This window comes from Saccostrea cucullata, unplaced genomic scaffold (assembly GCF_032062105.1).
Source record: "Saccostrea cucullata isolate Sc308-1 unplaced genomic scaffold, CSIRO_AGI_Scuc_v1 ctg529, whole genome shotgun sequence".
In the NCBI taxonomy this organism is placed as follows: Eukaryota; Metazoa; Mollusca; class Bivalvia; order Ostreida; family Ostreidae; genus Saccostrea; species Saccostrea cuccullata.
In genome coordinates, this window is record NW_026921436.1 from 113698 (window position 1) to 126878 (window position 13181).

The 13181-nt window shown below is 33.2% G+C and overlaps 1 protein-coding gene across 1 annotated transcript in view; it reads left to right on the top strand.

The window, feature by feature from the left end:
• Positions 1-4562: 4562 nt before the first annotated feature.
• The window catches only part of LOC134259963 (cleavage stimulation factor subunit 2-like), a 54033-nt gene continuing 45414 nt past the window's right edge, over positions 4563-13181 (top strand). Inside the window, exon 1 of the mRNA XM_062742555.1 lies at positions 4563-4774. The gene's annotated coding sequence lies outside the window, so the exon portion shown is untranslated. The remainder of the gene's footprint in view (positions 4775-13181) is intronic.

Sequence of the window (13181 nt, forward strand, 5' to 3'; positions counted from 1 at the left end):
GGACCTGGTGAAACGTAACTGTCCAAATGTACATTATCCTACCTCTCCGACACTGTAAAAATGTGTTTAGAGTCTAAACATGTTTCTAAACACTATTATAGACAGATTTTTAACATGTTTAGTACTTGAACACATTTATTTTCTAAACATGTTTAGGTATCCGTTTAATTTCTAAACATGTTCACGATAAACCTTGAAACATGATAAAATACTATCAAATTTAAAGAATAATTATCCAAATATGGTACACTTATAATATGATGATCCTGTAATAAACCAACGTAGTTATCTCTATAAAAATACAAAGAACTTCAGAATAATTTTACAATTTTTATTAATTTATTAGAAAATTGAATTAAAATATTTTACATTTAATCCATTAATGAATAAAATGTTATTCTTTAACAAACACAGTATGCCACAAAACCTTCGAAATACTTATTTTAGTAATCAGACTCTTTCGTCTTTTAGGGTTTTTTTTTTACTTTTTTGTTTTCTATGTCACTGAGATCGTAAACCGTCCAGAATTTGAAACTATTTGGAATATCTTTAGTCTGAGCTTAGTAACATAGCAAAGGTCCCGGTTCAGCGAGTTAAAGGTAGTAGATCCCATTATCTCCAGTCCTCTTCCAATAATTAAGTTCATAATGCTATTCTTTTCTTCTGTGATGATCTTCAACTTGGCTGGATCCTTACGATTTTTGATTTTAGTAAAATGTTGTTTTTCTGCAAAGAAATATTTGTAAAATAAAATATTATAAAAATAAAACAAATATATTAGACAGAAATTTCAGTCTTAAAACGAGAGAAGGAAACAGTTCCATGGCGGGGGGGGGGGGTCTGAAAAAACTTCAAACTTATACATGTAATGCATACATAACAAACTACATTAACACAATCAAATGAAGAAAAAAGTTAGTACATAAATTTACCTTATACCAATGATCAAATCCAGTGACTCTTTGGTCCGTAGCCTTTCTGCTGGAAGTTTATGTTTTCTTGTGTGGTTAAAAGTCTTTTTTCAACCTCTCCATCATTTTCTCTATCATAAATAAAAGAATTTTAAATTATTATTTGGGTTTTATGTAAAAGCATACTATTTATTGTATCCAAGATTTCTTTGTGTGTAAAACGTTGAAGACACACACAACGCACAAAGCGTATCTCAATAATAATATAAGGTATATATATGTGCTCTTTGTTGTAAGTTGATTATCGTTCATTAACATCCATTACCGGTATTTTATGTAAAGGAGAAAGTCCGAAAACTGTCCATTCTGTGAGAGAAAGAACTGTTCGAGGCCCGAAGGGCCGAGAATAGTTTTTTCTCTCACAGAATGGACAGTTTGAGGACTTGATCCTACTTAAAACATTTTCTCTATTGTTAACTTAATAAACTGTCCCATGTGATGGTTTTGTATTTGCTATGATTATGTAACGCACTTGATTGTACAGAAAGTGATAGGTGAAAACAATAGCTGCATTGTTTAGCTTAATGGACAGTGCCAGGTAAATTTAAATGATAGAGCTCTCACTTGATTTCTGACTACTTCCCATGTAAAGCTTCATAAGCAAGGTTGTCCTTATCGGATGGAAAAAGTAATATTACATATTTCTCCAAAATACAGGCCATAGGGTGGTGAATACTCTAAAGTAGATTAGGCACAAGCAGAGGCCTGTGGTGTAGGTAAGCAGATTCTAAAGTTAGTGTTCCAGTTTAAAAATATCACAAATCTTTGTGAACAATCAAGATTTTAGGACACTATACGAATCATTCTTTGAGAACAAGAGTGGTGACCCGCATGTATGAAGCTGAGATTGAAGAATGGCTAATAATAGAGAAAATCAGGTCACAAATCTGTTATAGTTTGATCCTAAATTGAACCAACAATGAAAAGCAACATGGAGTAAATGAAATAATTCGTGGAAATACGGGGGATTCAGATGATGGGAAGTGTACGAAAAAAAATGAAAATTTGTGATTCTTGTCCCAAAAATGATTCTGACTGCAGTGCAACTAGTAAGATTATCATTTCATCAGGAAATATACCTTTCTCATTAAAGTTAATTTGCTTTTGGATATATTTTTATTTGTTGGATATATATTCATGGAATGGATCTACCATATCCAGCATTCATTTACAAATGCTGCAAAGAGGATTGAACGTTTGTGTATTAAAAAAGAAACTTCTGGATGTGGATGTTCTAAAATTATTATGCATCAGGATTTACATATGTGTCTTAATTGCATTGGATTTGTCTTTTCCAAAGATGATATACTGTTGAACATTTCATATACAAATGTTTGATATTTATGCACAATCGTGTATTAAATAAAAAAATTATTTGTCTGTTTTCATCACTAATGAAGTTCAGAAGGTATATTGCATTTTGTACGCATTTAGATTACATAAATTCCTTAAAATATACATAATTACACTTTTTTGCAACATTTAAAACCTGTACATTAAGTTTCCTGTAATTGTACATTGAGTTGACAAAAACTGTCGATTAAGTTAAGAATTGAGAGTTTTTTCAACTTAATGTACGGTTACAGGTGACTTAATGTATAGGTTTAAAAATCCAAATATATTATCCAATATAAAGTACTAAAAATACAAAGGATTACATAACAAAAATGTTTTAAAACCTTATCGTGAATAGCAAAACTGTACAAATTAATAATGGTGTACATTAATATGATATCTTCTTCAGTAATTCAGTAAAGAATGCACGATCCTACAATAAACAAGTACTGTTGATATTGTTTACCTTTCTTGTCAAGCCGGCTCAATTTGTGTAAATAAGAAGCATCCCTCGTGTATGTCACTTTTTCTGCAACAGTTGTATCTTGAATTTCTATCATTTTTATAGGAAAAACGGTTTTTCTCTTGTTACTGTGATTTTCTTTGTTCGACAGCCGCGCTAATTCATGTTTGAAAATATCTCGATCATTTCCGGGAAGACGACTTTGTATTTCACTGAATGAAGAATGAAACACGTGTTTAATTTCTTAACATCTTTAGGTATTAAATACTTTCGACCGAAGTGTTTAGTTGTTAAACATAATATTAAACATGTTTAGATATAAACCTGTAATGGTAGTTGGTAGTGTTTATTCCGAAGCACATTTTTTACAGTGAAGTCGAGTAAGCTGATAAAATCAGACTGCCATCCCTCTCTGAGAGTTTACTCTTGGACTCTGGTGTATTACTGTAGAAGTTAAACTTCCAAGATAGATCACAATGATGTCAGTAGGCGAGTAGCATTTCGGGAAAACGACAAAATGGTCAATATACTGATCAACACGACACAGTCAATATGACATTTTTTAAAACGTGCTACCAAATTTCGGTGAATTCTTATTTTCATTTCAATGAGGGTATTCAGACACACGTAGAAAAAGACTTAATATACAAAATACACCATCATGTACCCAAGCGCCTATGGATAAGGAGGGACTGGCATTGAACAATAACAGCAGTACAATGTTAAAAGGGCTCTCGAGAATTTTTCACTCATACGTCACCGTATGCCGGTGAAGGGCTTCAAATTTTTGACTTTACTCAGCACTCAGTGTCATTGAGCAGTGAGGGATCTTGATCGTGCCAACGCCTGCCGCTGACACGGGGCCACTGTTTTTAAGGTCTCATCTAAAGGACCAGCTTTGTTTTTAGAATTGTCTAAATATTATGATTCATATCATGCTAAAGCATTTTACACTGCAAGAAATATACAAAAGAGTAATATTTTTTTAAATGTAAAATAAAATGCTAATGTCCCACTAAGCTAAATTCGTAAAATTTGTAAACAAAACAAAATCACAAGAATTAGGTTGGTAAAATCTAAGCCTTCCTTTTGACCTTACATACGAGGGTCATTCAAAAAGTTCGTAGACTTTTGTCCAAACTTTTTTATTTAACGTCATATTATATCCAAATTTGGTACAAATATTTTAACAACAGATTCAAATAATTTGAGTAAAAAAATTGGAATGTGTCTTCATATTTCTTAAAATTACCAAGGATTTAGAACAGCAAAAATGGGGTCACGGAACACCGTCAAAATTGAGTAATTTTCTAATTTTCACTTTATAGTATTTACAGCTATATCTCTAATAAATGGAGCTGAAACGAAATAAAATTTACATGTTTAAATAAATTATAGCTGTATTAATTAAATTGAAATCAGGTTATGTAATATCTCGCTCCATTTAAAAGATATCAGCTTCTAAATATACAGTGGACCTTCAGATATCCGGACGCTTCACCTTCCGGACGATTTTTCTCGGGAACGGATTTTTTAAACGTAATTTTGACTCATTTATCCGGAATTCCGCGTTCCGTATCCGGACGGCTCTTTTTTACTACAAAATGTATTTTTACGTTATAATTTGGTTCATTTATCCGGACGGTAAATTTTAATTTGTACTTCCACTCTTGTTAACACTCTAGCCTGAACTGAGTGATAATTGTTATCAAAACACTGGTCGGATTGACTGTTTTTACAAGACGATCACCTTAGATAGAATGTTCCATCGTTAAAATGATATTGTCCTACGGACCCGGTTTAACGATAGAATTCGTTCCGTGTATTGGTAATGTAGCAGAAAGAAACACGGGCGATAACTCGCATAGTGCATTTACTAGGAACAATCTAGAGAGTTCCGAATGTAAACATTTGAATCGAGAGAAAAACGTTGAGAAAATTAATTGGATTTACGTATTTATATGGATTATTTTTTGGGATAAAAGGCATAAGCAATCTCAAGAAGGTTTGTTTTGATTATTTTGGTAGTTATTCCCAGTGCAAATCATTTTTTATTCTTCAAAATCGTTTCGGAGCGGATCCGCTCCGATTTGCTACATTGCAAGTATATGGGACGTATTCTAACTGTGGTGAGGGCCTGTACCGAGACACAGTTAGATTATTCCAACTAATTTTTCATTTGTGTATCGATCTCTCGTATATTAAATTATGACCATATCCACTTAGCATGCTTAATCTGTTGACTAATCATCGTAAGTCATTCATAACAGGTCACAGGTGATCGTAGTTGGAATAATCTAACTGTGTCTCGGTACAGGCCCTCACCACAGTTAGAATACGTCCCATATACTTGCAATGTAGCAAATCGGAGCGGATCCGCTCCGAAACGATTTTGAAGAATAAAAAATGATTTGCACTGGGAATAACTACCAAATTAATCAAAACAAACCTTCTTGAGATTGCTTATGCCTTTTATCCCAAAAAATAATCCATATAAATACGTAAATCCAATTAATTTTCTCAACGTTTTTCTCTCGATTCAAATGTTTACATTCGGAACTCTCTAGATTGTTCCTAGTAAATGCACTGTGCGAGTTATCGCCCGTGTTTCTTTCTGCTACATTACGAATACACGGAACGAATTCTATCGTTAAACCGGGTCCGTAGGACAATATCATTTTAACGATAGAACATTCTATCTAATGAAAAATAAACAATTAACTGTGTTGGTAACAAAACAATTGAAAACAATTTTCTATTCAGCTATTTGTTATCTGCGAGATATTTATAATTTTAGTACAGAGCTGGTTTTAAATATTTTTCTATTTATAGACGGGAAGACAGTTTCATAATCTCGTTGTCTACACATCGGTATTGTGTAATTTTTATCTGTAGATTGGTGGAAGTTATCATCGAAAAAAAGCCTATAACATTCAATCAAATTCGTATTTTAAAGAATGAGTGCACTTAAGTACGTCATTTGGAACCTTTTCGGCTACCCATTTTAAGCTTAACATTACAATATATCGCTAAATTAATCTATGATTCATGTGCAAGCATATGCTTTTGATATTTATTTCTAGAATTTTTTGTCATACATATTTCTATAATTACAGAAAATGTAATTGAAAAGAACATGTAAAAGTCTTAAATTCCGGAAATTTGAACGGGACCACTTTCGAATCTAAGGTATCCGCAAATAGGCGGAGACATTTAAACCGCATGGCTGTGGAATGTAAACATTAGCACATATGATTTTTTCGCATTGCGAATTGAAATGGAGAAGAGAGAGAGATCGTGTTGATTTCATGGTGCACAATTATTAAATGATTCTAATGTTAAGGGATGGGGTAAATGTCTCGCTGTGCAGACCATAATACAGAGGCGACATAAGCCTATACATGCATGTACTTACTAATGACACTGTCAATACCAGAATTCTTTCAAAACACCTCTAATGAAAACTATGAAGTTAAATAAAAGACATATTATCTTCAAACCCTTTTAGAATTTGCACAAAACTCTTCCATAGTTTGAAGTTGGAAGTACGATAGATACTGTCACAACAGAAACTTAAACACAATGAAACAATGAAAGCGTTAGCGTATCGAACAGCAGAAGGTCACGTGAGAAAGGTGATTATAATATCAATCGTTGTTGCTCAGTGACCGGTTAATTTAGTAGCTATCTCGACTCTAGTTTGGGGACATTTTTTTGAAAATTAGATATGAGCCGCAACTTGGCCAACATTGTCCTTTGGATATGTATAAGTTTAAGTTAAAATACATATTCTGTGCAAATAAGAAAAATGGCCAAGTTGCGGCTCGATGTAAACAAAGTCGTTGAAAACAGGTATGCATATGAATAACAATAGAAATGAGACAAAACTGTTAGACCCCCGTCTCAAAAGCTAGTGTCGTTCGACATTATTTAATACTTTCATGTAATATAATATACCAAAACCTGCTCTTAAGACATTGTATAATACCTATAAAACATAAATTTAATGAATTTTGGAATTTTATTTTGCGCAAAACATCGGGATCCAACTCTCATAGCTTAAGTGCACTCATTCTTTAGACAATCAATGATTTCGCTTGGAATGATTACTGCGTGAATTTTTAATATTTCCATTTCCAATTGTTTTCTCTATGATAAACACTACAAAAGTGTATCTTGTTAATTTCATGATAATACCCTGTGGTATGCATATTTCTCTATTACTGAAAGGTCAGGTGTCAACCTGCATGTATATCACTGGCGTATAAATATACTCAAGAAAAAATAGATGTTTTGTTTAATTGTTTACTAAGTAAATTGATTGATATATCTTTTTAACAAACAAAATAAATAATGAATTATCTTCGGCTCGAAAGCAAGTCAATAGCGCAACGCTGTCCACTATCACCGAGGCCTCGCGAGTCCGAGAACTCCACTTCCGTAACAGCCACGTGGAGAAATTGACATTGCCACATGGATCTGCACGTACTCCATCATCTGATACAGACATCGTCCCTTAGTCATTACCATCCGACTTCTTAAGCAACTCAACTTCTTCTGTTATTATAACATCCATACAAATCGGTTTCCTGACCATGCTGACCAGCTCCCGTTTCATCAACTGCAACATTGCATTCAATATGGCGGCGGAAAAGTGACATAGTGCCTATATATGTTCGTGCTTCCGACAACCTAAATCTAGGTCACATATATAATTAAAGTCAACAAGATTACTTTGATCATCATTTAAAATTCTTTTGTTGTTTATTTTATAAATGTTGATATTTGACTACGGTAAATATATAAATAGTCAATAAATTTGTTTAGTGTTTATAGGACTATTTTTTATAGTAAAATTTGACGTCATGGGGCCTTGTGCATTTCAAATCTACTCAATTAGACGGTATTTCGATTTATTTTAAGATGGTTATTTCAAGTAAAAATGGAAATATAAGGAATCACTGTCTAGTTTTGAGGGTATGCCAGGGACATCAACAATAGTGGGAAACATGGGATAATTTTAGCATAACGGGCTTCGCCCGTTATGCAAATTATCCCATGTTTCCCACTATTGTTGATGCTCTGGCATACCCTCAAAACTAGACAGTGATTCCTTAAATATGTCAGATTTAGCGTGGATCATGAGTTTTCAAATTAAAATAAGACTCGATACTGACAGCTCGCCTGGGTGTAATTAAAGCTGCAAATGAAAGAATTAGCTTGGCTATCTACATCAATTTATAGGAGTAGAAAGTAAACATAAGCTGGGTAATTAAAAATCTGCTCATATAAGCGGTGTTATATCCAATGTTTGTCATTTTGCTCTCCAGCTACAAAAAAGTCTACACCGCCGGTGTAAAGACGAATAATGACCCCCATCGAATAATGACCGGGGGTCATTTTTCGCTGTCGAAAAATGACCCCCACCCGTAGAAAAAAATCATTTTTTGTAGAAAAAGAGTCCTAGGGGGTCATTATTTTATATGTTAGTCCTATAAAAAATTGACCCCCATTGAAAAATGACCCCCTTTAAAGTGATACACAATTTATAACAGGTGAAAGGGGAAAATATGCTGTATATTTTAATTGTTCTTACTTCGAATAATTCATGCATTTTTTTTCGAATAGATTGGATCTTTAGCACGTAGGGGTAATAAAATCATTTCTCTCTGCCGAAATATTGACAAATCAGTTTTAAGCAATTAACAATCAATCAATTAATCTTCATTTCTCTGATAAAGGAGCAAACCTAGAAAATCAAAGATGGTATATGTACATGTAAATGGATCAAACACAAGCTGTAGATAAAATTATGAATTCTTCCTTTCTCTCTGACGAAATATTGACAAATCAGTTTTAAGCAATTAACAATCAATCAATTAATCTTCATTTCTCTTATAAAGGAGCAAACCTAGAAAATCAAAGATGGTACATGTACATGTAAATGGATCAAACACAAGCTGTAGACAAAATTATGAATATAATTTTTTTTTTACTGCCCCTATTTATACGTTGTTTCAGAAAAAAAATATTTGTTGGGAAAAAGTAAAAATTTGTAGCAGACGAATTAATATCGGTGCGTACAAATACGTAATTAGTTCGAATTAATAAGGTTTTATTCAGACGAGTGAGTAAAAATAGAAATTGATGACAAGACGCCTCGACGCTGTATATTTTTATATGTTCCATCCTATACATGTACACTATCACTATATGATTAAAGATATTTTAAACCTTTGCAAATACATATTTATACCCCCCCCTCCAGTAGAACAACCAGACTTGCAATGAACATTTTCAAGTGAGAAATTAAAACTTTACATTCATGATTTTGGAAAGGGGATAAAACCCCGCCTCATCTCTGATTCTATGTTCCTGAATGTTCTGTGCATCTTTTCCACTCAAAAAGGAGAGGTGTTTTTACTATAATACTGTTTTGAAAAAAAGATTGGGTGATTAAATGAGTTTCATTTTCAAACTACAAATTGTTAAAAAATACATTCTGAAAAAATGGATAGGGGGTAATCTCTTATCCTTCTTTGTGCCTGGATAATATGATCACTAGAGTGGATTTCGGATGCAGGATATACTATTTTTCAGAATTGTTTTCAATCTATAAAATCTGCATGCATTTCATTCACAGTAAGATCCACGCTAATTCCATTTATACATCCATGCTATTGATTGATTATTTTACCCATTAAAAATGTAGGTAAAAGATTTCTTTTGCAATTCATAAAGACAAATTCAATAAACAAAATGCCTTTTTAGAGAGCTTTATTCTGCTTGGAGCTTTGAATTTGTTGTCATGAGCAAATAACTAAAGCTACAAACAACTACATAAAATGATATTACATGTATTAGCTTTATGTAAATATATATAAATGCTGAATTGGTTATATTGATAAACGTAACAATAGATTGTTTGTTGAGAAAGCATGTTCACTGAATATTAGTGATTAGAGGCATTCTCTAAAGATATATTATAATAAAGGTAGGGTAGTTTTTTTGTTGCTTTCGTTGATAATCGACTTCCTCCTAAATAAGTAAGGGGGTTGGGTGGGTATAACAAAAATATGCTCTGTAAAGCTATACATGTGCTAGTGTAAAATACACATTCTAATGCAAAAACTATACATGTAGACATAACATATTTTTATGTCCCCGAAATCGAAGATTCGGGGGTATATAGTTTTATCGTGTCCGTCTGTATGTCTGTCTGTCTACTTAGTATCTGGCGGTCTGTTCTCAAAAACTTTTAACCTTGAAAACAACTTTTCATTTACTGGAGCGATGACTTTCATATTCAATATGTGTATTCCTTCTGACAAGACTTTACTTTGGGTACCACCAAATTTGACCTTTTGACCTTTACCTTGGAATTTGTCCAATCTTACACAGAAATGCCAAATCTCATACTTCACATATGTATTATTTTGGCATGACCTTTTATTGCATACTAAAAACTTTGACCTTTTGACCTTGACCTTGGAGATTTCCGTACTTATGAAAAAAAACTTTAACCTTGGCCATAACTTTTGAATGGTAAGGGCTAGGGTTTTCATACTTAACATATGTAATCCTTGTTACATTAAACCTTTCTTAAGAAACCATCAACTTTGACCCTTTGACCTCTGAGTTTGACCTACCTTTCAAAAACTTATCCTTAGCCATTACTTTTGAACAAGTGGTGCTAGGGCTTTCCTATTTTATAATTGTTTTTCTTGTGAGAAGATCCTACTTTGGGTACCATATATTTAAATTGCATTTAAGAAAAGTTTAATCTTGCCATACAGGGGCATAGCTGTTTCACAAACACATCTTTTTATATATAAGAGGAGTTGCGGATAACAGATGGATACCCCCAAAGCGTAACAGACGGACGAACGGATATCCCGATCACTATATACCCCCCCCCCCCCCCCCCGCTTTTCAAGCGGAGTATATGATAATATATACTGTATACAGGCTTATTTTCGCCCCGTGTTATTTTCGCCCTTTTACACTTGCTTACAATTTTGCCCCGTCTTAAATTTGCCCAGTCACAGTTCTCTTTAAGAAAATATACTGTGTTCTTTGAATTCGCCCTATTTTAAATTCTCTTATTTGTGACAAGGGCGAAAGGGGTGACAATAAAACGGGGGCGAAAATTTCCCTGTATACAGTAATACTGCTGATTTTTTTAATTCTGTCAGTACGATGATTTACACCATCGAAAAACAACGTTTACCTAACCCTTTAGGCTCGATAAATTTTTTACTCCTTTAGATTCTGAATCATCATATTGACCTTAAAATGTAGCTGTTATTGCAAAATGTTATGAGATCAACATATCATCAATTCATTCTGAATTAGCTATAGCTCAGGTGAGCATTTTGGCCAATAGGCTTTTTTTATCTATTTTTTTTTTTTTGCCCTCTAAAAAGTTCAGCATTAATCCACAGGGAGTCATTTTTCTACGGGGGTCATTTTTCTTCACGTGGGTTCTGCAAATTTTTAGGGAAGTGGCACTTTTTCTACGGGCAAAGGGGTCATTTTTCAACGTTGAATAATGACCGGGGGTCATTTTTCGACAGCGAAAAATGACCCCCGGTCATTATTCGATGGGGGTCATTATTCGTCTTTACACCGGCAAAGAGAGCGCGAGTCGGCATTTACGCTGGCATGCTTAAAGAAAAAAATCTGCCAACGCAAAGAAGATCTTCCACGTTCTTCATTGCAAGATTTAAAGAAGTTTGTTATTGACGAGGAGAAAATAACCATTTTTAAAATAATAAATTATTATTTCTATATGATAATATGTATCTTTCTTTTATATATAAGAGTTACAATACAAAAACAGTATACCTGGAATAGAAATCAATAGAATCCATATATCCGGACGCTTCACTTATGCGGACAATTTGACTGGGAACCAAAGCGTCCGGATAAATGAGGCTCCACTGTATATGGACGTAATTAAAAAAGGCAGAAAACCATGACGTTGGAGGACGTCACGGAGCAGCAAGTAGCAATAAAATTAGACATTACATTAGGGAAACTTCTTCTACTAGCTTAAAAAAAATCCTTATAAACCAGGATTTGTATGAAAAATAATCTGTGTATTTGTATTAAATTGAAAACACGATTTTTAAATGGTAGCGAGTTTGAATCGGACGATGGATTGTCTGCAAAGAAACAGGTTAAAGTTAAAAAAAAATTGTCACAAGAGAATAAACGTCATTGAACGTGATGTATGATTCAATGTTGCAGAAATAATAGAGTTGCATGGTATATTAAAGAATTTGAAAACAATAACATTCAAATTCAAGCTATATTTGTACAATTGTTGGCAAACTAGGTGTTAAGTGTTGTGGATATGTCTTTTGAATGGAGAAGACGCTACAAACCGTGTTTGAAATAAAAAAAAAACTTTCTCAGCGTTGTTTTTGACGTTACAATATTGGTTAACCGTGCTCCGTGGTAGCAAAACATGTTGCTTTAAATTATGGCTAACGTGAGTTCTATATAATCAAATGGAATGAAACTTCACACTTTGACAAAATAAATGTTTATCATATGTTTACGAAAATGTGTTGATTTATAATCTTGTAATAATCATATGACGATGAGAAGCATTGTCTACGTATTTCTTGAATGACCCTCGTACATGTATTTCACAGCTTTTTACTCTGACAACAGTCACAAAAGCGTATTTGCATTTAATTGTTTTATTGGCCACACGTTATATTATGCCATGTACATAAATCAAAGTATGCAATAATAATGATACAGTGAAGAAGACATTTGTAAAAGCACTTTGAAGCAAACGACATGAGTATTTGGCATACATTGCTGCGACAACCAGGCCTGTTTACGTTTATACTGGTGATATTTCTCCATTTTTAAATCATCTTTGACACATATGCATGACAGCCAATAGGTCCGACACATTATTTCTTTAAGAGACAGGAGGTATTTTGTATATAAGGTATGCTTTTGTATAAAAATGAAAAAGGTTTTATCTTAGTCCTCAGGCCCCAGGATCATGAAGCATCTTAAGCTTAAGTCAAAATCTTCATGTTATACTTTAATGTTGTGGAAGTCAAGTGGATCAACATTAAAATGAGTTTCAATATTGATTAACAAATGTGCTATTGTTTGCAAATTTTGAGATTAATTCAGTAATTAATAAGAATTATACAGTCAATTGAAAATTTGACTTAAGTCTAAGTCTGTTTCATGATCCTGGGGCCAGGTTTTGCATTTACAAGTTTAAATATATTTCCTATTTAGTCATGCATGAACTCTCGTACGATTAATATTCCATTTCGCATTTTTTTTCAATAGCTGCTTTGTCCATATATGAAATCTTTTGCGGCATGAAAACTACCTTTATGTTAAATGTGTAATCCTGGATAATTAAAGGTTAT